Source organism: Sylvia atricapilla, chromosome Z, assembly GCF_009819655.1.
Source record: "Sylvia atricapilla isolate bSylAtr1 chromosome Z, bSylAtr1.pri, whole genome shotgun sequence".
Taxonomy (NCBI): Eukaryota; Metazoa; Chordata; class Aves; order Passeriformes; family Sylviidae; genus Sylvia; species Sylvia atricapilla.
In genome coordinates this window covers 59,932,672-59,952,735 of record NC_089174.1, presented here as the reverse complement: position 1 = coordinate 59,952,735, position 20,064 = coordinate 59,932,672, and positions in this window count along the sequence as shown.

Here is a 20,064-nt window from a genome sequence, read left to right as displayed (position 1 = left end):
TATCTATGACATCTACTTGTGTGACACAGATATGTTATGTCTACTGCATGTGCTCTTGCAGTTTCCTGCCTTGCCATTTGTAGGTCTTGTAGAGGGGAGGAAGAATACAGGTCTCATCAGGTGCTAGTGGTCCCTGGGCATGAACTCGTTGTTGAACTTGAAATAAGACACTGCATTTTTTCCAAGGAAAAGAGGTAGGAATTACCTCCAGAGACAAGTGAATAAAAGCTTGTGAATGGAGTATCCTGTGCTAAAAACAACAGTATGTTGCTTCAATACATATTTTATTGTGAATTTATTTATACCTGTGCAATAGAGGGTTGTGAATGCAACAGCTTAGAAGACCTGCACGTGAAGTATATTTCTATCTCACAGCTATTGTGAGATTGGAATGAGTTATTTCAATTTGTGTTCTTTCTTCATGCCTTTTCTGTCTTCCATCTTGGTTGAGGGCAAACATCCATTGGTAGGGCATTATTCTGTGTGTCTCTCCTTTTTGCTGATCTTTCGTGACAGAAATCTGCTTTATTTCTAAACAATATCAGAAGCTGTTGTGCCAATAAAAAAATCTAAACACAACCAAAGCACCGAGTAGTCATATCTTGCTTTTGCCTACATGCCAGGAAAAAAGAAAATTTGTCATGAACTCCAAGAAAAACAGGAACTCTAGGTAGGAATTAGCATAATAGAATTATATAATCATTTAAGCTAGAAAAGACCTTAAAGATCATTGAGTCCAATTACCTACTTGAAAATAACTTGAAAAGGGACTCCAAAATCACAAATCTCATTGAATGACCTTCTCACACCACTTTAAACTGATGTCTGTCTCTTCCAAATTATTATAATTAAGAGTGCACCCATTAATTTTTTTTTTCATTTGTTAGATGGATGATGCTGTTTTATAATGTGGCCAAATAATGTGCCCATTATGAGTTTCAAGTCTGATGCCAACAAAATGTCTGCAGCTCTTCTTAAACTGCATTTGAAACCTCAGAAGGAGGGTCATTGAAAGACAGTTTGGGAAGGAAGCCATTTGAGTTTAACTGATAAGTGCCCATGATGGATGTTATTGTTTTCTTAATAATTAAGGTTCATAAATACAGTGAAAGTAAAGCAGGGCAAGATTATTAATAGATCTGAGTAAGCTAAACATGTTGACCCTGTGTGTATAAACATCACATACAGTCATATCCAAATGAAGTTTGGATTTGTTTGAAAGGCATGAAGAATCAGAATACATTTGTCTATACTTGCATTTTTCAAATCAATGCTTTAAAAAAAATTATATAAAACACTGGTGTTCTTAGTGAAGCCAGTGTTTCTCCTTTGGATTTCATCTTATTTTGTAAGCAAAAATAGCCCAATTATCTTTCCTACTTTGGTGCCAGTTGTTCACTTTTACCTACTTACGGAAATCTCAGGTCTTCCCATCACACACTCTTACTAATTTTATTTTTATTTTCTTCTTATTTTCTCTAGCTTCCTTTCCTTCCTGTGTATATCTGAATTTAAATGCATCCACAGGTTTTAGAAATACCTTGTGGAAGTTGAGATGTTTAGAACAACTTCTTTGTAACAAAGTTTATTTCCAAGCACCACTTTAATACTGCAAGATACTGATGACTATTCAGATGCTGGCTGTGGGGGGAAAAGATTAAAGTAGTATGTTTTTTTTTATTCTGCCTTTTCATGTTGAACCAAACCTGTCCTCTCTAAGCAGGGACAAAGTTTTCATATTATAGCAGAGAAAAGCCTTAGGAAATCAAAATTTGAATCTAAAAACCATTTAAGCCCAGCAGCAACAGAATTAGAAGCAAATTAGCAACTAGTGTACTTTTATGATGCATGAGTAGGAAATGAGAGTTGAAAGCATTGCATTATGTAAATCACAGTATATTTAATTGAAGACAAGTGTAAATGATTCTGTCCACTGGAAGCTAAACTCAACCTACTAGACTGTCATTTCAATACAAGAGATAATTTTCTTGGTTTGTAATGTGGGTTTCTCTGAATAGTAGGCAATAGTAGAAAAGTTTCTGTGTTTTCTTCTTAGTTGAGATAGATGAAAAATACATATAACTTTCTCCAATAACACCAACAAGTTTTGTTTCATTCTGAAAGTCCAAACAATACATGAATAAAATGCAAACCTGTAGTTGTGCTGGAAGATGTACCAAATTTTAACAAAGAATCACAGAATATTATGTGTTAGAAGGGAAACATGAAGATCATCAAATACAACTCCTAACCCTTCACAGGGAGCCCCAAGAATCTAAGTGCATCCAAACACTTACTGATCTCTGTCACGTTGTTGCTGTGGTCATTTCCCTTGGGAGACCATTACAGTGCCCAAACACCCTTTGGGTGAAGAACCTGATATGCAACCTAAACTTCCCCTGACATAACTTCAGGCCATTCCTTTGTGTTCTGTCACTGGTCATTGCAGAGAATAGATCAGTGTCTGCCCTCCTCTTCTCCTTGTAAGCTTAATTTTTTAAAAAAATAAACGTGATAAAAATGTGACACATTTCAACAAAATGTAAGATAATCTATTACAGAGATGTTATTAAAAGAATGTTTGACATTGCACTGTATTTAATTTCCTTCTTTCTTTCTCAATTTACGCTGTTGATTTTCTTTATCTTCTTATAATATGGCACCTGCGATTACAGCATGGCACCTGTGATTACAGTATGGTACCTGTGATTACAAATTACAATAGCTACAAATCTAATAAGTTTGGGGTCAATCTCTGACTAAATTCAAAAGGAGAGGGCATTGGCAAACCAGCTCTTAACTTCTGTTGAAATGACATTGAAACCAGTTCAACTGGATGTTCAGAAGCAGAAGTTTTTAGATTGTAGACTTCAAGCTATTTGCACAGTGGTTTTGGCATGCCTTTAAGCTATATAAATAAGTGAAGTTTTTGGTCAACTTATATGTATTTTATTTTTTAAAAAAACTTCTGAGGCAAAAAGTCACAAATCATGGGTTGGATGAAAGTGAAAAACTTCTGAGAGATTGGTGCAAGTGGCTTGGGAAGAAACCCCTTGCTCTTTTTAGATCTGATCTCAAAGTTTCGGTATTTCCTGAGATTCCTGTTCAGAATTGGCTGTGACTTACGGACTTTAAGGATATGCTGAAGGAGATGACAGCAAGATATCCCTTATGTGTTCAATTTTAATGAATTTCTGATATAAAGGCTATATTTGAGAGAAGCTGTGGGTTTGAGGACAAGATCATTAACAGAGTTTTTTTGTGATAGTATCCCTTGCCACCTATCTTGTAGACTGAATTACTGTAATGACAGAATTTAACTCAATCTGACACTCTATAAGACATCATGATCCTGTATCAGACTGTCCTATGATTAATTTAGTTCATAATTTGTTCCTAAAATGAATTTGTAGGCACTATTTTTTTTAAAGTCCTCAAATGAGTGAAAAATGGTATGTATTGCACATTGTATGTTATCCATCTTTACAGCATGACTTGTGTATTTTCTGTAGGCTTATGCAGTTATATTTAACTTTTTCACTGTTATGAATTTGTCTTTGTATCCTTCAGTCAGCAGCTAATAAACAGGAAAATGTATTATTCAGAGTTGGGGGCATTCTTGAAGAACAAATTGTGTTTTTCTTATTGAGAAACTGACTGTCTAAGCTATAAAATATATCTCCTTATTTTTTCTTTTCAGAAAACAACCACTTATTTCCCCCTCCCCTCAAAAAAATTGCCATCTTCCTTTTACCTGAGAAATATTTCTCTTCCACTCCTGATTCAAACGAAAAAACCTCAGATGATCAATAAGGAAGTATTTTCAGAAAAGTTTCCTGAAACAAATGTGGCACAAATATGCACATGGTTTCAATTACCTGAGAAGCACTGATATTTTTACTCAATTTCCTCTTAATCTTGCATCACTCACAGCTCCCTTTTTCTGGATTCCTTTTTCAGCAGCCAGGGGTGGGGTTAAAAAAACATTGAAATGGAAGAGAGCTCAACCAGCTCATTCTGTGTAATAAAATCCATTCCACTGTGGTTCTAATTTCATCAACTAATACAAGTCAACATCAAGCGTTAATGAGAAAAGGTTTCCAATTAGATACAGTCTGACACTGACCCAGCTTTTCAGTCACCTTCAATTGTCAGCGATAAAAAGGACAGTTCAATATGATATGGATCATTCACTCCAAATCTCCACAACTCATTTATGACAAACACAACTAACAGAGCATAGGGAACTGCTGAATTGTTTTTCATTATGTTGGCACATTGGCTTTAGACTACAGTGGTAATGATCTTTAGAGGTTTTCTATACAGAGTGTCACTAATGAGCAGACCAGGATGGGGCGATGAGGTGATGACAACCCACATTTTCAAGTGACAATACCAGCAACATGATGATGCTTAAAATTCCTTATTATTTCTGGAAAGTAATTCACTACCATAGAGAAGAGAGAGTTAGGAGGTTAAGCTATTAAATAAAATGAGTATAGAAAGTGAATAGCTCATTAAAAATGAAACACTTTTACAAAATACACAAGCCTTGTCTTTACCAGTCACTGTAAAATGTGCTTCAGTCCATCTTTCCATACACAGTTACTTAGACTGGTATTTTTGTAAGTTAGGAGATTTAAGAATGTGCTAAATTCCTAAGGAAGTGCATTTTCCAGTGCAGTATTCATCTACCTTCTAATCCAGAGCACACACAGGGAATAAATTTAGGGAGTAGATGTTAAATTCATTCCTAGGTCAAGGGCTTCCTACTGATCAAGGCGTTAAAGGGCGACTTCAAGATGTTGACCTTTCTTCCAAAAAACTATTGCAAAACCACTGCATTGTAAAGATCACCTGCAATTTGTGAAAGTGTTCAGCATGGCAAGTCAGTAAATTACAGCACTGCTACAAATGATAAAAAATTAATTTAAGGTAGCTTAATAATAATGCATAAAAGCAATCTGGAAACTGCAAAATACAAGAGCCATAGATGACATTCTATTCTTTGAGACTGTGTAGAACTTTTACATCAGTTATTGTGTTTTTTTTTCTTTCAAGCTCTTCTTGAAATCCTTTATTTCAGAATGGGATGAATTCTTTTGTATCTTTGTGGAACATGGGTTTTGAAAACTTGAGTTAATTTCTCTCCATATAAACTATTTCCTGGAAAATACGTTCCAAGGATCAGAGTACTTGGGGAAGAAAAGGAGGCTAGGACAGTAAAAGAAAATGTGTTGAGATTTGTTTTTTGCACACACCAAAACTTTAAGGTTTTCATCAGAGACTACATTGCAAGATGAAATGAGTTCTAATCTTATCAAACATACTCATCAGAAATGAGCTCAGTAAATATCAGCTTTGCAAAATATGCAAATCACTACTTTTTCCAGTTAATATTTGATTGTAGTGTCAAAAAGAGTAGACTGGTCAAATAAAAATCTTCTGTTGCTTTTTTCCTAGAAAATTTGCCTATTTTAATTTTTTATCAGACTAGACTGGGAAAAACCCATACATAATTGCTTGACATACCAATAAGTATGTCAAGCCGCTTTTTAGAATTGTTTGAAAATTCTTGGGTCTGAATGATTAAAATATATTTTGCACATAATTTTCCATTTTTCTCCTTTGCAGGATCATTTTGAAGCTCTTTTTGGTACTAGAGAGAATCATTAACTCTGTGGAAACCCATAAAGAGAATTATTCATGGATTTTGTTTTTCTTCTTTGTCCACAGGCAAATGATGTTGAAAGAAACTTGCTACTGTAATTTTAAAAAAGTTTCATAAAGCCGTGCTAGCAGTTTTAATATGTGGATTTCATGTATCCTAAGCTCTATTCAGCATTGCAGCATTGGCTGGTATATGTTTGAAAGTACAGACCAGTGATTTCCTAGCTTAATTAATAATTTATTTTTTACATGTTGATTTCAAGGCCATATAATAAATAATTCAACTACATTGTTCCTAGGAAGTTCTCTACCATCCAGATCTGCCTATGAGTGTCCTTTGTCTTCCTCACATCATGGAAACAAAAATTTTCACTGAGTGTCATTTTTACAGTCAGTTTATAAGGCAGATGCCTGTTGTCTGGATCTGGATCTGGACACTTTAACACATTTCAGTGTGAATACTTTAAATGGGTCAAAACCTGGTTATTTTCAGTATATAAAATGGAAATTTGTCAAGCCTGTGTGTGTATATATATAAACAAATTGTTGTTTTGGACACAGGGGCTTGTGCATGGTTCAAAACTCAGAACTGATAAACTTGGGCTTTTTTATACATGTAATTGTTGTATAAGTATGTATATCTGTGCAAACTTCAGACATGGTATCAGCATAGAATGTGATTTGCAAACATCAAGAAACAGAGGCAAAACAAAACCAGCAAAGACTTCCAGAAATTAGAGTACTTTTATCCTTCTGGGTATGAATTCTGAGTATCGTGATAGAAGCTTTCTTAGGAAAAAGGAAGAGGATGTCATCCACAAATCTGAGAAGGTGTATCCTGAATTCTTACGAAAATTTTCTTAGTTCTGGGCTGTTTAAAAACCATAGCTAAGACCTACTCATACCAAGGGGAATAGAAGATCTTCTTGGGCCTTTGCTTGTGACTGCCATTAGCTGGTAGGAAAGGTGGGGCTTGTAGTGATAATGTGTGATTACACACACTGTTGGAATTTATTGCTTTTTACCCCTATCCTTGGTGCTGGCATACCTAGTACAGGAGTTGACTGTCCAGGGCTGTAGCTTAAGGCGAAATATTTTGGTGGAAGATATATTAAATGTCGGGAAGAAATTAACTGTGGGGGTGGTGTGGCACTGAAACAGGTTGCCCAGAGAAGTTGTGGATGCCTCATGCCTGGAAATGTTTAAAACCCAGGATGAATGGAGCTCTGAGTAACCTAGTCTAGTGGAAGGTGTCTCTGCCAGCACCAGAGGGGTTGGAACCAGATGACCCTTAAGGTCCTTTCAGCCCAAAACATTCTGTGATATATCTATTACATTCCTTCTATGTGTGAAACATTTCTTACTCAAAAACATTTTATCCCAAGTATTTTCACAACAAAGGCACAGAATGCTAGGATTTACTTTCAGTAGTGGATTATCAGCACAAGATTGAAGACAAACCTTTTTGATTTAAAATCCATTTAGTTTTTACAATAGTGTAGCAGATGTGCACTGTGAAACCTATCCATGTGCTATTGCCTGGCTAGGATTTGTACAGGGATTTACTAATCAATGTCTTCTACTGACACAAGCAAATGCTGCATTTTCTTTGGGGAACTGAAGCTGTGAGTGTTTTAACTTAATTTGTCAACTTCTGTGGTTGTGCTAAAATATCAAGTCTTTGGCTTGGAAGCAACAGAAACTCTGCAAGTTACTATATAGCACTGTGGTGGAATTTCACAACAATACTCTTGCAATGTGTGTTACCTAACAAAACAATTTACAGTTTCTGTCAATCTATTTATCTTTTTTATTTAGTTAGTTTTTAATCCCAATCCCAAATTTCTTGTTCCATAACCACTAACTTTGTACAGTGAATTTTCATAATTCCCCTGATTTCAGTCTTCCAGAAAGAAATAAAAAAAAATATTATGCCAGGCTTAGGTCACTACCCTGTCAATTTCATCAGTATGTAATGTAAAAGGGACAATGGAAGTCATATTTGACAAATATATTCCTCTTATGATCAATAAGTGTGACTTGTAATAAATAGGTAAATTTGCAGATTCTTCAGGATGTGTACTTCACGTAGGTTAGGTGCAAAGTTATGTGTTTTTCCCATGGCAATAAAGGTTATTAGGCAGAAATCTAATTTGGACTCATATTTTTTTACCTTTTCTGTATAAAAGCAAGACATCTGGGGAGATTTCAGGATTTTTGGAAGGTTCTAAGTACTTTTCACCTTTAAATCAGGCCAAATATATTCAGAGACTAGTCTTTCCTGATTTGTTTTCTTATTTTTGCTATTAGTAGCTACTGAAAAAAAAGAAAAAAAATCCAAACAAGGCAGACAAAAGTTGATGGTATTTTTCTTAGCATAAAGTTACATTCTCTGCAGTTCAGGGTTTTGGCAGAGCTTCAGAATGTTTTGCTTGAACCGTCACATCTATCAGAAGTTAGAGTTAGCTTGGCAAGAGAATAAGTGCTCACCATAGCTAGATAGGAAGTGCATCAATTCATAACAAATAACAGAAAAAAATGAGATTGCATTTCTAAAGCAGCATGACTCTATAGTCAACACAGCTGAAATCATATTAAATCTCTTAGAATTCTCACACTGTTAATCAGATTGAATTATTGTATGAATAATGTGTTCTATGAACCCAATATAGGAACACATGGACCTGATTCCTCCATCGAGAAACTGAGTGATTTGATTGTTGTTGTGGTGTGCTGATTAAAAAAAAAAGGTAAGAAGAAATTCAGACTGTGTGTTGCCTAAGGACTTCATTTTACAAAGGCATTAATAGAGTTAATAGACAATGTCCCATAAACTGGATGGATTGTTTTGCAGGCTGTATTTTTAGGATGGAAACTGCAGTTCCTTAGAAATTTTGGAATCTTAATTTGACATACGAATTACATTTTTTGTAAAGAAGAAAAATCTTTCCTACACAGCCCTTGTTCAGAGGGTCATGACAGAAGATGGATTCATTCTGCCACTCATCATATTATTAACAAGAAATATGGTAGGACAAATGAATTTGAGGTCAGAAATCATAATAAGCAAAATTGATACCCCTATAAAATATATACAAAAAATCAATTGGCAGAACACTTGCTATATGATGTCAAAAGAGCCCTTTATCTCCTTACCAGGCAGCTGTGAAGAAACAGGTGCTGTAAAGAAGTTGGACTGGTTGCCAACTACAGCCTCTGTAAAAAGAAAGCAAAAAAAACCCCCAAACAAGGCAGACAAAACTTGTCTTTCTAATTCCTCAGTATAGCGTTTCAATTATTACAAAAGGACATTATGAATTATTTAATATATAAGGATTTGAGTAATTTCAAGTCTCTGAAAATATCTTCCCTAAGAAACAGCCATAATTGATGAAGTTTATTGCGGCTTTCTTTCCTTGAGCTCAAGGACAAATTTAACTCAAGTATGCTATGATTGCAAGAGTAGGTCATGCTTTATTAAATATCTGTTTTTTCACGTGGAAGAATGGAGGGAAGGATTGTAAAAATGAGAGGAGTTATGAATATTCTGTGGACAAAGAGCTTCAGTGTGCATTGTTGCTTTATTGGATTCTAGAAGCTTCACAGTGATGAACACTGCTGGCTTGAGCACATCTTTAATAGATATTCCCTTGTGTATGATAAATGGCATAAACTCACTGAAGACACAGAGAGCACTGCTCTCTGTGTGGATTCTCCTGCAGCAAATATGAGCTGAGCTCCTGATGTAATCCTCCATTATATTGACGAATGTGTCAGCCTGACATGAGGTACAAACTCTTTGCAGATCAGGTACCACTGATTTTGGTACTCTCTTGGGTATATTATTTGATATTGAAAAAGACTAAAAACCATTCTGTGGTCTTTTCCTTGATGACAACAATACAGTACTTGTGCCTTTCTTTTCTAGTTTCCAATTTTCATCAAATTCACAGGGAGTTAATATATTTGAGAACTCTACTTCACAAATTTGTATTGAAATTGGCTTCTGAATAGAAAATTCATGGGGAGGAGATAAGAGAAAGACACAGCATGATTGCCTACGTTTAGGAAATTATGCTAATGCTTTTCCCTCTTGTTTCTCTTCTAGTGGAGTGCGAGGGATTTGGGAGGACCTGGAACTAGGATGTAATGTTTGAACCCTACAGCACCTCAGAAGAAAAGAAGAGACAAAGTGTTTTATGTTTTTGTGTTTCGTTTTCCTAAAACACGATGGAAAGCACATCTGAAGAGTGTCCTATGGGTGGCTTAAAAAGCCAGCATAAATTGTTCAGGTATTTTTTATTGTCACATCAAGTGCAGTCAGTAATTACACATTGTTTCACACAGTACCTTGACTTTTGCTTGGGAATGAAAGAAAATTATATTTGACATTTACACATTGCTCTTAGAAAGGCATAGCAGCTCTAAGTTTTATTAAAAACCTGAACTCCATCACTGCAGAAAAAACAAAGTCATCCAATGTTGCCATTTTAACTTTTCTTTTTCTCACTTCCCTGAATGCTATACATGTAAGGACCTTTTTCAAATTATTTAGCTTCTTGGTAATTAATTATATCTGTTTGCTTGAGTGTAAATAACTATTCCATTTTAATATGGTAAGACTAAGAAAATGTCTTTAAACTGATGAAAGATTTTTTTCCCTTTCAGAAACCACTGTGCTGGTAAGCATGCTGATAAACAATAATTTCATTTGGAAGTTCCCTCAGACAGGCAGATATTCTTGTACTTACGTATGAAAGAACTTTTTTTTTGCTTTGACCTGTTGAGGTGTGTTGAAGAATTAGATATTGAATAAGCATTGTAAATTCTGTCACCAAGCTCAAAAAGGCTTCTGGGCTGATTAAGTTCAGACAATATTTTGTAAACTATCTTGACTGTGTGGAAAAGGAATTTGCATTGGCATCTAGTCAGATGCTGTGTGTCTGTTGATTCTGAAACCTCCAACAGAAATATGGCTAGAAAAAGGGTTTTGTGAATATCTTTAAAAGATCATGTCTATAAGGACACTGAGGAAAAAATTATCTGAAAGACCATGTGTGTGTTCATGTGTATTATGGGATTGGTGTTTGCAGTGGTGGCTTGGAAGTGGTCTCTGTCGAAGAAAAGTAGTTTGGTACCTACAGTTCTTACAGCCTGTGGAGGTTTAAAATTCACAACAGGGATACAATCATAAAATCCAGAACGTGAGATAAATTCATAGGCATTCCAGACATGGTGTAAATAAAAAATGAGTCACTGCTTTTACCTTCAGGAGTCACAGGTCCTGTGGCTGCCTTTGAACCAATGACATAGAGGTAGAAGTATCTTCCATTTCATCACTGCATTCCATCTGGTTCCTGTCTTTCAATCTCTACTTTATTCCAGACGATATCTTTTCTGTTACAATATTTACAATACTGTAAACAGTCTTTCCTTTATCTACTCATTTCCATCTGGTTTCTCCTGTCCATCACAAAATGTATATGTGAAAAGCAATTTGACTGGGAGGACACAAAAATACAAGCCTTTCCATAGTAATGTAACATGGTATCTGACAAAATAATTGACTGCTAGGATTTTGACTGCATATGTAATTGAACTTCTGAAATAAAATCTCATGGTTATGACTCAACCCCTTTCACATCAGTTGCACACCTGGGTGTTTACATAGCATTTCTAGTGACATGGCAGATGGAAACATTGTTCACAGTGTTGATCCTGTTCTGTGTCAAACTCCAGCAGAAAAAGCAGGATAAAGTTCATATAGACTTACAGACTTTTGTTGTTCTAGCTGAAATGATGTACTAAAAATAAAACAAACATAGGCTGCTGCTGTGGTTATTTCTGCTGTTATCTTTCTGGTGAGAAAGCAGTGAGAACTAACAGTATCTTATGATGCTTTCTGCACAATGACTTTCACTGTTCAAAGTTTCAGTGAAACTGATCAGTCTGTACTGCTTGAAGCTGCACATATTCAAGTTTTATAGAGAGTATATTTTTTTAGCTGCAGTGTTGTTTATTCTGACTCTTCAACCTAGAGGTACTATAGTTACCTAGCTTCCATTGCATAAAGGAATGATTGCATATATTTGATCCTTTCTTCTAAGTAGAGTGCAAAAGCATAACTTTAATAAATTAAATTATTTAGCAGCAACACATAAATTTTTCTATTTTATGTGAGATTTGTAGCAGTAGTGGTTAGCCCTTGACAGTTACTTATAGCAATTGATGGTAATTAAATACTACTTCATTTCCTGTACTCAGCAATATATTTAGTTTTATATATATGGATCACCTCTTTCCCTGGAAATATGATGTTTCTGTAATTAAAATTAATAAATAGTCATTGAAAATACTTGGTAAATTTTGAGTACTTTTAGGAAACATAAGGAAAAAGGAGTGCTTTATATTACATAGTAGCATACAGATCATTGCACATATATAATGCACCAAGTCACAATTAATAGCTACTCAAATAACAAAGCTTTCAAAGGCTAGCTTGTCTCTGCAATTTATCTCTGCTACTGCTGTTTCTGTAACATTGCAGAGCTTTGCAATGCATCTGTTTTGGTAAATGTTTTCTTCATGATTGTTTTTGTCCAGACCTATTATCTTAGCAACTTGTAGCCATTAAAGACTGTAATTCTGCTCAAGGGGTAAGTGTATTAATTGCTTGAGATATCTCATTTTGCTCACCCTGAACTCCTCTCCTTGGCTGGATTGAATGTTCTTGCTCTCTGGAGAGACTGCACCTCGGCTGTTTTTCTACACAGGGTGCTCAACCAGAAGTTCTCAAAAATCTTCTCTGATATCTGCTAGGAAAAAACAAATAAGTTTGATAAAAGCATCTTGCATGACCACTTTCTACAGTGAGCAGGTGATCTTCAGTGTTATGCAGGGTAATCAAATTCTGATCTTGAAATGCTGAGAATCAAAATTTGGTGAGAAGCTGTGTCATAAGATCTCAGAGGAGCTGTGTGTGCCTTAGATCTGTTTCTTCTCCAGAAGAGGTGTTTGGGAAACCTTTACCCAAATACTTGAGTGGATGATTAGAGAGTTTTAATAAGTTTATTTCTGAGTGTGGGTGTGGAGGTGGGCAGAGCCCCGGCTGCTCTGGTCTGGAGGGAGCTAAGCTGAGGAGTCAAGGAAGAATTTCGCAACTTCAGCCAGAGCGCCTAAGACAAAGGCAAACCTCCTAGCCACGGCGACCTGGCTGGAGACCCACAAGCCCCCTCGGGATTTTATGTAGATCTGTTACAATTGATTGGTTCTGTACTCTTTTCCTCCCACCTTAGTGTCCCATAAAAACCCCTGAGTTTCCTCTGGTCGGCAGAGGTTCCTTGTCCCTGGAGCCTTTCGCTAGTACCCTCTCAGTAAAGTACCACCTGCAGAAATTCCATACGAGACCTCTCTCTCTCTCACCACGGCCGGCTAAAAGAGGGGCAAACTCACAAGGGCATGAGCTGAGAGCACTGAGCTGAAATCACTGAAAGCTGAAATCACTGAGCTGAAAAATCACTGCTCTGCCCGATGCTGAGAAGCCCCTCTGCCAGCTGAGGAGTGCCCTGACCCCCCAAGGAGCTGTTTCTAGCGAGACATCCTTTGGGGTGGCTGTGGCTCTCTGGGTCCCAAGCGGCGGACCCCATCCACCAGCTGGCATATGTGGAGTTTTGATTACAGGCAGGTGGGGCATGAGGCTTATCCAGTTGGACTGTCACAGCAAAATGGCCCATTTTCTCTTTTTAGATTTCCAAAGCATGCATTTCTTTGTGGGCTTCCTATCAGATTGTATTCATTACTGTATAAGGACATAAATGTGATTTCTTTGGTCACCCTATGGTGGTTATCTTGACTGGATGTTAGGTGCCTACCAAAGTCATCCTGTCACTCCCCTCCTCAGCTGGACAGGAGAGAGAAAACACAATGAAAAGCCTGAGGGTCAGAATAAGGATAAGGAGATAAATGATCAGTTACAATTATGGACAAACCAGACTTTATTTAGGGAAAATAAATTTAATTTATTACCTATCAAATCACATGGAAATAAATGTTAAAACACCTTCCCCCCACACCTTTTGTCACAGGCTCAAACTCACTCTTAAATTCTCTACTTTCTCCCCACAGCAGCACATGTGGATGAGTAATACAGTTCAGCTGGATACAGTTCAGCACACATTTATCTCTGTTGTGCCCTCCTACCCACACTGTTCCTCTGCTCCAGTGTGAGGTGCCTCCCACAGGGAATAATCATCCATGAGCTCCTCCAACATGAGCCCTCCCCACAGGCTGTCATTCTTCATGACCTGCTCCAGCATGTATCCATCCCATGGAGTTCAGTTCCTCAGGAATGACTTGTTCCTCTGTGAGTCTCCACTGAGTCACAGGTTCTGCTAGGAAACCCACTCCAGTGTGGTCCCTCGCTTCACAGGGCCACAGCCCCTGATCTTGTTTCAGCACAGGCTTTTCACATGGTCACAGCCTTCTTTGGGCATGTCTACCTCTTCTGGTGTGGAGTCCTTGACAGGCTACAGGCAGCTATCTGCTCCCCCATGGGCCTCCATCAGCTGAAGATGAGCAACCTGCCTCACCATGGTCTTCACTTTGGGCCACAGGGGAATCTGCTCTGGCATACGGAGCACCTCTCACGTGTCCTTCTCTGACACACTCTCAATCCTCACTTCCAGGTGCTGCTGCACAGCAGGTTTACCCTGTTCTTGAAAGAATTATCCTCAGGCATTGCCACTATTGCTGATGCCTTGGTGCTGGCTGTCATTGTCTCCACCTTGGTGCAGTCTGGCAGTGGCTCTGTCAGACACGGGGGAAACTTCTGTCAGCTTTTCACAGAAGCGCCCTGCATAGCTGCTTCCCTATCAAGGAGTTACCCTCTTTAATCCTGATACCTAGCGTCCAAGTTGTCTGAAAAGAGGCAGGGCTATGACAAAAAGATTTGGCTCTCTCTGTTTTTGTAACCAGAGAGATCTTAGCTGTTGCCTATGCCTAGTGAATTTGAATTTTGGAATAGAAATTTTTAGATGAAAACTTTGCTTCATAGTATCTTACATAGTATCTGTTGTGGCATTCAACTAAGAAAACTGCCTGTATAATCAAAATTACTTGCCTCCTGCTGGAAATAAGAACAAAATCAGGAAAGGCATTATGGTTGCAATATGGACTCAAGGTTCCTCAGCAGTTACTTTATGTGCATGAACGATTTGCACAGAACACTGGATACTGGCCCAAATTTAATTTCTGGTCAAGAAGCAATGTCAGTGTGCAGTCCTAGCAATGCTGTAGCCTGCAGCAAATGAAAGCACAGTCCATTCTTTGTGCCATACACCAGTCAATAATGTCAGCATACCTGACAAAAGCTCTGTGACCAAAAGGCAAAGGCTGCATTGAAAACTGTTAAGCCTTATATCTGTCCTCTGTGATTTGCTTTATGGTGATTGACAATGCCTTAATTATTATGGTTTTAATTTTTTTCTGGTGTTTTTTCCTTTAATAACACAGGGTCCTGTGAAAAAAGATGAAAACTTCCCATGAAAAATTATTTAATCTGTTCAGAAATAGAATATTTGGGAGGGCACTGGATGCAACAGACAAAAGGAAATGAAAAAGTTATTGAATTACCAGTTATTAAAACCAGGAATTAAAGGCCTGTGAGTGAAATACAGAGCTGGAGAAACAACCAAATGTGTCAAGAGTAGTTAGTCAGGCTGTAAGAGAGGTAGGACAAATGCATGCATTGTGCACAACTTGCTACAATGGGAAGAGACTGAGCCGGAAAAAATGAACTCTTCCATGTCCTGTTATCTTTCACATAGTTAATCTTTCTGATTTTTTATTCAAATACATAATTGCTTTTTGGCTCTGAAAGCCTTCAGCCTCTTGGGAGGCTCATTTAAGACCATAGCTAGGCACATCTACCTCAAAGATCTGACTAGGACACCTTGACATATACTCCTAGAAAAGAAGATTAGAACTTTACAGTTATGATGTTATTTTTTCCATGGTTGTTGTGTTTTGCAGTCCAGTTATTGACTTGTAAAGCTGAGAAATGATAGTGTGTTACAGGATTAATCTGTTGTGTATTTGCTATTTTCTGCTATTTATTATTAATCTGTTGTGTATTTGCTATTTTCTGGAGACATAGATTTTTTAACTCTCCACTGTTCTTGCTGATAAGTAGCTGAAAAAATGGTAGCAGACATAAACACAAACTGTTTAAACTGTGACAACTATGGACTGTTTTGCTGTCTGCTCCTTCTTGACTTTTTTTCTTATACTTCCAGTTCTTTGAATTTTTGACTAACCACTGATGCATGTTAGCTATCTTGCCTTTATTGACATCAAGTAAAAGAAGAAATGAAGTGACTCAGACTTGGCACCAGGCCAGACTATCTACAGTTTGGCTTTTCAACAGACAAATTAGTGTACAAACAACATCCCTTCAATTTTACCAATGTCAATTATTGAAAAATCAAAACATGTTTATTTTAAATTTTGAAGAGGCAAATTAATTTTGTTAGTTAAACAAGGTTGGAGGGAAGTAGAGTTTGGTCTTCGCTGTGAAGCTGTCCTCTCATGCATTACAGTACGAGTCTAAGTTTTGCTACCAACTTGTCCCTAAGCTCCACTGAAAGCTAAAGTAATAAAGCAGACTTATCATTTGAAATTTAGTGACACAACTTCAAAGAATTGAAAAGGGAGAGCATGAGGAACAAGAGCAGCTGCTTCTGCCTTATGAGATTGTTCTCGAGAGGAAGTTTTTTCTGTAGTGAGCTGCACAGTGGAACAGATGCAAACTGTAGCAAGGGCATTAGATGTTATTATAGGGACATCGAGTTGGAAATTTTGTTGGGACTCAGCCTTCTATATAATATTTGCATTTTTTTTCCCCAGGGTCCTTACATACTTGGGAGTCTCTAATCTAAGAGGAGATTGGTGAACTCAGCTCCATTAATTTTTGGAAAATGTTGTCTTTTCTTTCTCTCTTTGTCTGGTAATAGTGATGTAATTGTTGCAATCATTAAGCAAAATCTGTATACCACAATATATGATATTCATCCAAATCCCATCCAGTTCTCAAACTGGCTTGAACACTAGAGCAAAAATAGTCCCACTAATTCAGTTCTTTACTCCAGCTAGTCTGTGTTTTGAGTCTGATAGTCCCTTGCTAGTGCTGCTGTTGTGCCTTTGGCAGCTGCAGAAGATGGGTCTAAGCATGTTTTGTCTCAAGCTGTTGGGACAGAAAAGATGTGATCAGAAGGGAGGGGCCTGCAGGGAGGGGTCTGTGGAAGTGGCTTAGCATCACCACTTCCTTCTCTACCTTGATACTTGTGTTAAAATCACTCTCACCTTCTAACTCACCTCCTGGAGAAGAGCTGGCTGTGCACCTGTGAACAAAAGAGTGCAAAAAGTCTAGTTTACATAAGAGGCATGCACGAGGTTAACTATAGAGGGACACAGATTGGTCCCCCTCACTCTCTTTCTCCTCTTTCCCTTTTGTTTTCTTTGTCTTGCAACACCAGCTCTCCAGCAGTACCAATATGAGATCTAAGGAGTGGTGGTAATTGTTTTCTTACCCTGCTTTCCCTGGTCAAAGCACAGCTATCCTATTCTGCCCCAGATTATGTTTTGAAGCCTGTTTGGAGAGGGGAGAGCTTGTAATGGTGTTTGTGGCTTATGAGCCTGCACCTTTTGTATTGGTGTACTGTGGCTTGTGAGCCATCACCTTTGAGAAGTTTGTTGTGAGAATAGAGAACTTATTGAAGTGTACTGTACAAGATTAAGGTCTTGTTAGCCAACACCTTTTGTAGCAGTGTATTGTAAGAATTTCAGGATGTGTTAGCTAACACCTTTTGACTGTAGGTAGTGGGCTGGTTGCTGGAGTTAAGACTAATACCGTTAAACATAAGAGTTCCCTGATGCCTGGTCAGGTGTCTTTGTTCAGCATGATAAGAATTTATAATGAACATCACGCCCCATACCAGTGGGTCATGACACCAAGGACACCAAATCATTCAGTATGGATACTCAGACCATGATATTGGTGTGTTCTTACAGCTTGATGTCTTTATTCCTATAAAGGAAATATTCCCTTCTAAATTAAGACTCCTGTTTCCATGCTTCACATTTTATCTCTTTCACCAAATTCTGGAATTATAGGATGGAAGGGACCACAGCAGATCATCTGGTCCAACCTCCTTACTCAAGCAGGGTTGTCTCAGAGCACATGGCACAAGGTTGTGTCCAGACAATTCTGGAATATCCACAGTGAGGAAGACCTCTCTGGGCAATCTGTTCAAGTGCCCAGTCACCTGCAAAGTCAAGAAGCTCTTCCTCATGTTCAGGTGGAAATTTCTGTGTATCTAGCTTTTCCTGTTGCTTCTTATGCTATTGCCTGCACCACTGAGCAGAACCTGTCTCCATTCTCTTGACACCCTCCTTTCAGATCCTTCCTGACATTGATGAAGTCAGTTTTCTCTTCTCAATGCTAAACATGCCCAGATCTCTCAGCATTTTGTCATAAGAGACATTCTTCAGTTTCTTAATCACCTTTGTCACTCTTCACTGGACACACTGCAGGAGTTTCCTGTCTCTCTTACACTGAGGAGTCCAGAACTGGGCACAGCACTCCAGCACTCCTTTATTAGATCTGAGTAGTAGGACAGGACTATTTCTGTCAAACTGCTGCTAATGCTCTTCTTAATGCTCCCCAGAGCATTACTGGCTTTCTTGGCCATGAGGACACTCTGCTGACCCATAGACAACGTGGTACACCAGGACGCCCAGATCAGTCTCCACAGAGCTGTTTCCCAGGAAGTCATTTCCAGCCTGTACTAGTGTCTGGGCTTATTCATCCCATTGTTCCAGACTTTGCAGTTGAAATTCAGACTAGTTCCTCTATTTCCATCTTTCTTAGCTTTTCAAGATCCTTCTGGGTGGCAGCACAGCCCTTTCGGATACAGACCACTCCTGCCAGCTTTATGTTGTCAGTGAACTTGCTTGTAGGGCATCTGTCCCTTCATCCAAGTCATTGATCATTGTGTTAATCAATACTGCACTTGGTATTGAACCTTCAGGGGCACTACTAGAGACAGGCCTCCAACTAGACCGTCTGGCACTGATTATGACTCTCTGATATCTACCCTTCAGCCAGTTCTCAAACCATTGAAAATATACTTACCCTGTCTGAATTTCTTGAGTTTTCCTATGTGGAAATAGTGAGAGATAGTATGTAAAGCCTTGAGGAAGGCAAGGCAGACAATACCCACTGCTTTTCCTTTATCCATCCACATAAGGGTCTCACTATAGAAGGCAATCATGTTGGACAAGCATGTTTTCCCCTTAGTGAGTCCATGCTGACTTCTCCTCATCACCTGTCTTTCATGAAATAGATGGCCTCCAGAATGAGGTGCTTCATCAAATTTCCAGGGATCGAGGTGAGGCTGACTGGGCAATTGTTCTGGGTCCTTCTTCTTGCTATTTTTGATGACTGAGGTGACATCTGATTTCCTGCAGTCCTCAGTCACCTCTCCTGATCACCAGGACCTTTCAAAGATGACCATGAACAAACCCAGCTTTGGTGTCCATCAACAGAGTCCATGGACTTGTGGATGCCTGGTTTACCTGACTCCGATCCAGTCCTCCATGACCAAGGGAAAGTCTTTCTTCCACCCTTCCTTCTCCCTAGTTTCCCAGGCTGGGAACTCCTGAGAACTGGTCTTGTCAATGGTGATCAATGCAAAAATGGTGTTCAGTAACTCTGCCTTCTCTGCATCCTCTGTTACCAGGGCACTCCTTTTATTTAGTACAGCTCCCCTTGGTTTTTCTTTTGTTATTGAAGTATTTGAAAAAGCCCTTCTTACTGTCCTTGACATCACTGTCCAGAATTAATTCCAAGTGATCCTCGGCCTTCCTTTCTACATATTCTGACAACCTCTATATATTTGTTTCAAGTAGGATGTCCCTCCTTCCACCTCCTGTGTGTTTCCTCCTTGTGCTAGAACACTAACAGGAATTCCTTTTTCACCCATACAGGCCTTTCCCCCTCATTTCCTGAGTATCTTACTTATCAAGGTGCGCCCTTCTCCTGGAGAAGTGATACTTGACTATTGATCAACTGCCTTGGACCCTCTTCCCTGCATGGCACATTACCATGGAATTCTTATCCCTAAAGAGGCTAAAGCTAGCTCTCCTGAAATGTGTGGTTGTGATTTTACTTACTGTCCTGCTTTCTCCTCATCTGATATTGAGCTCCACAATCTCACAGTCACTACAACCAAGGCTGCTGCCAGCCTTCAGCCAGGCCAACCAGGCCTTCCTTGTTTTTCAGTATAAGGCTGAGCAGCACACTATTGTTATTTCCCTCACCACATATGCAAGGAAGTT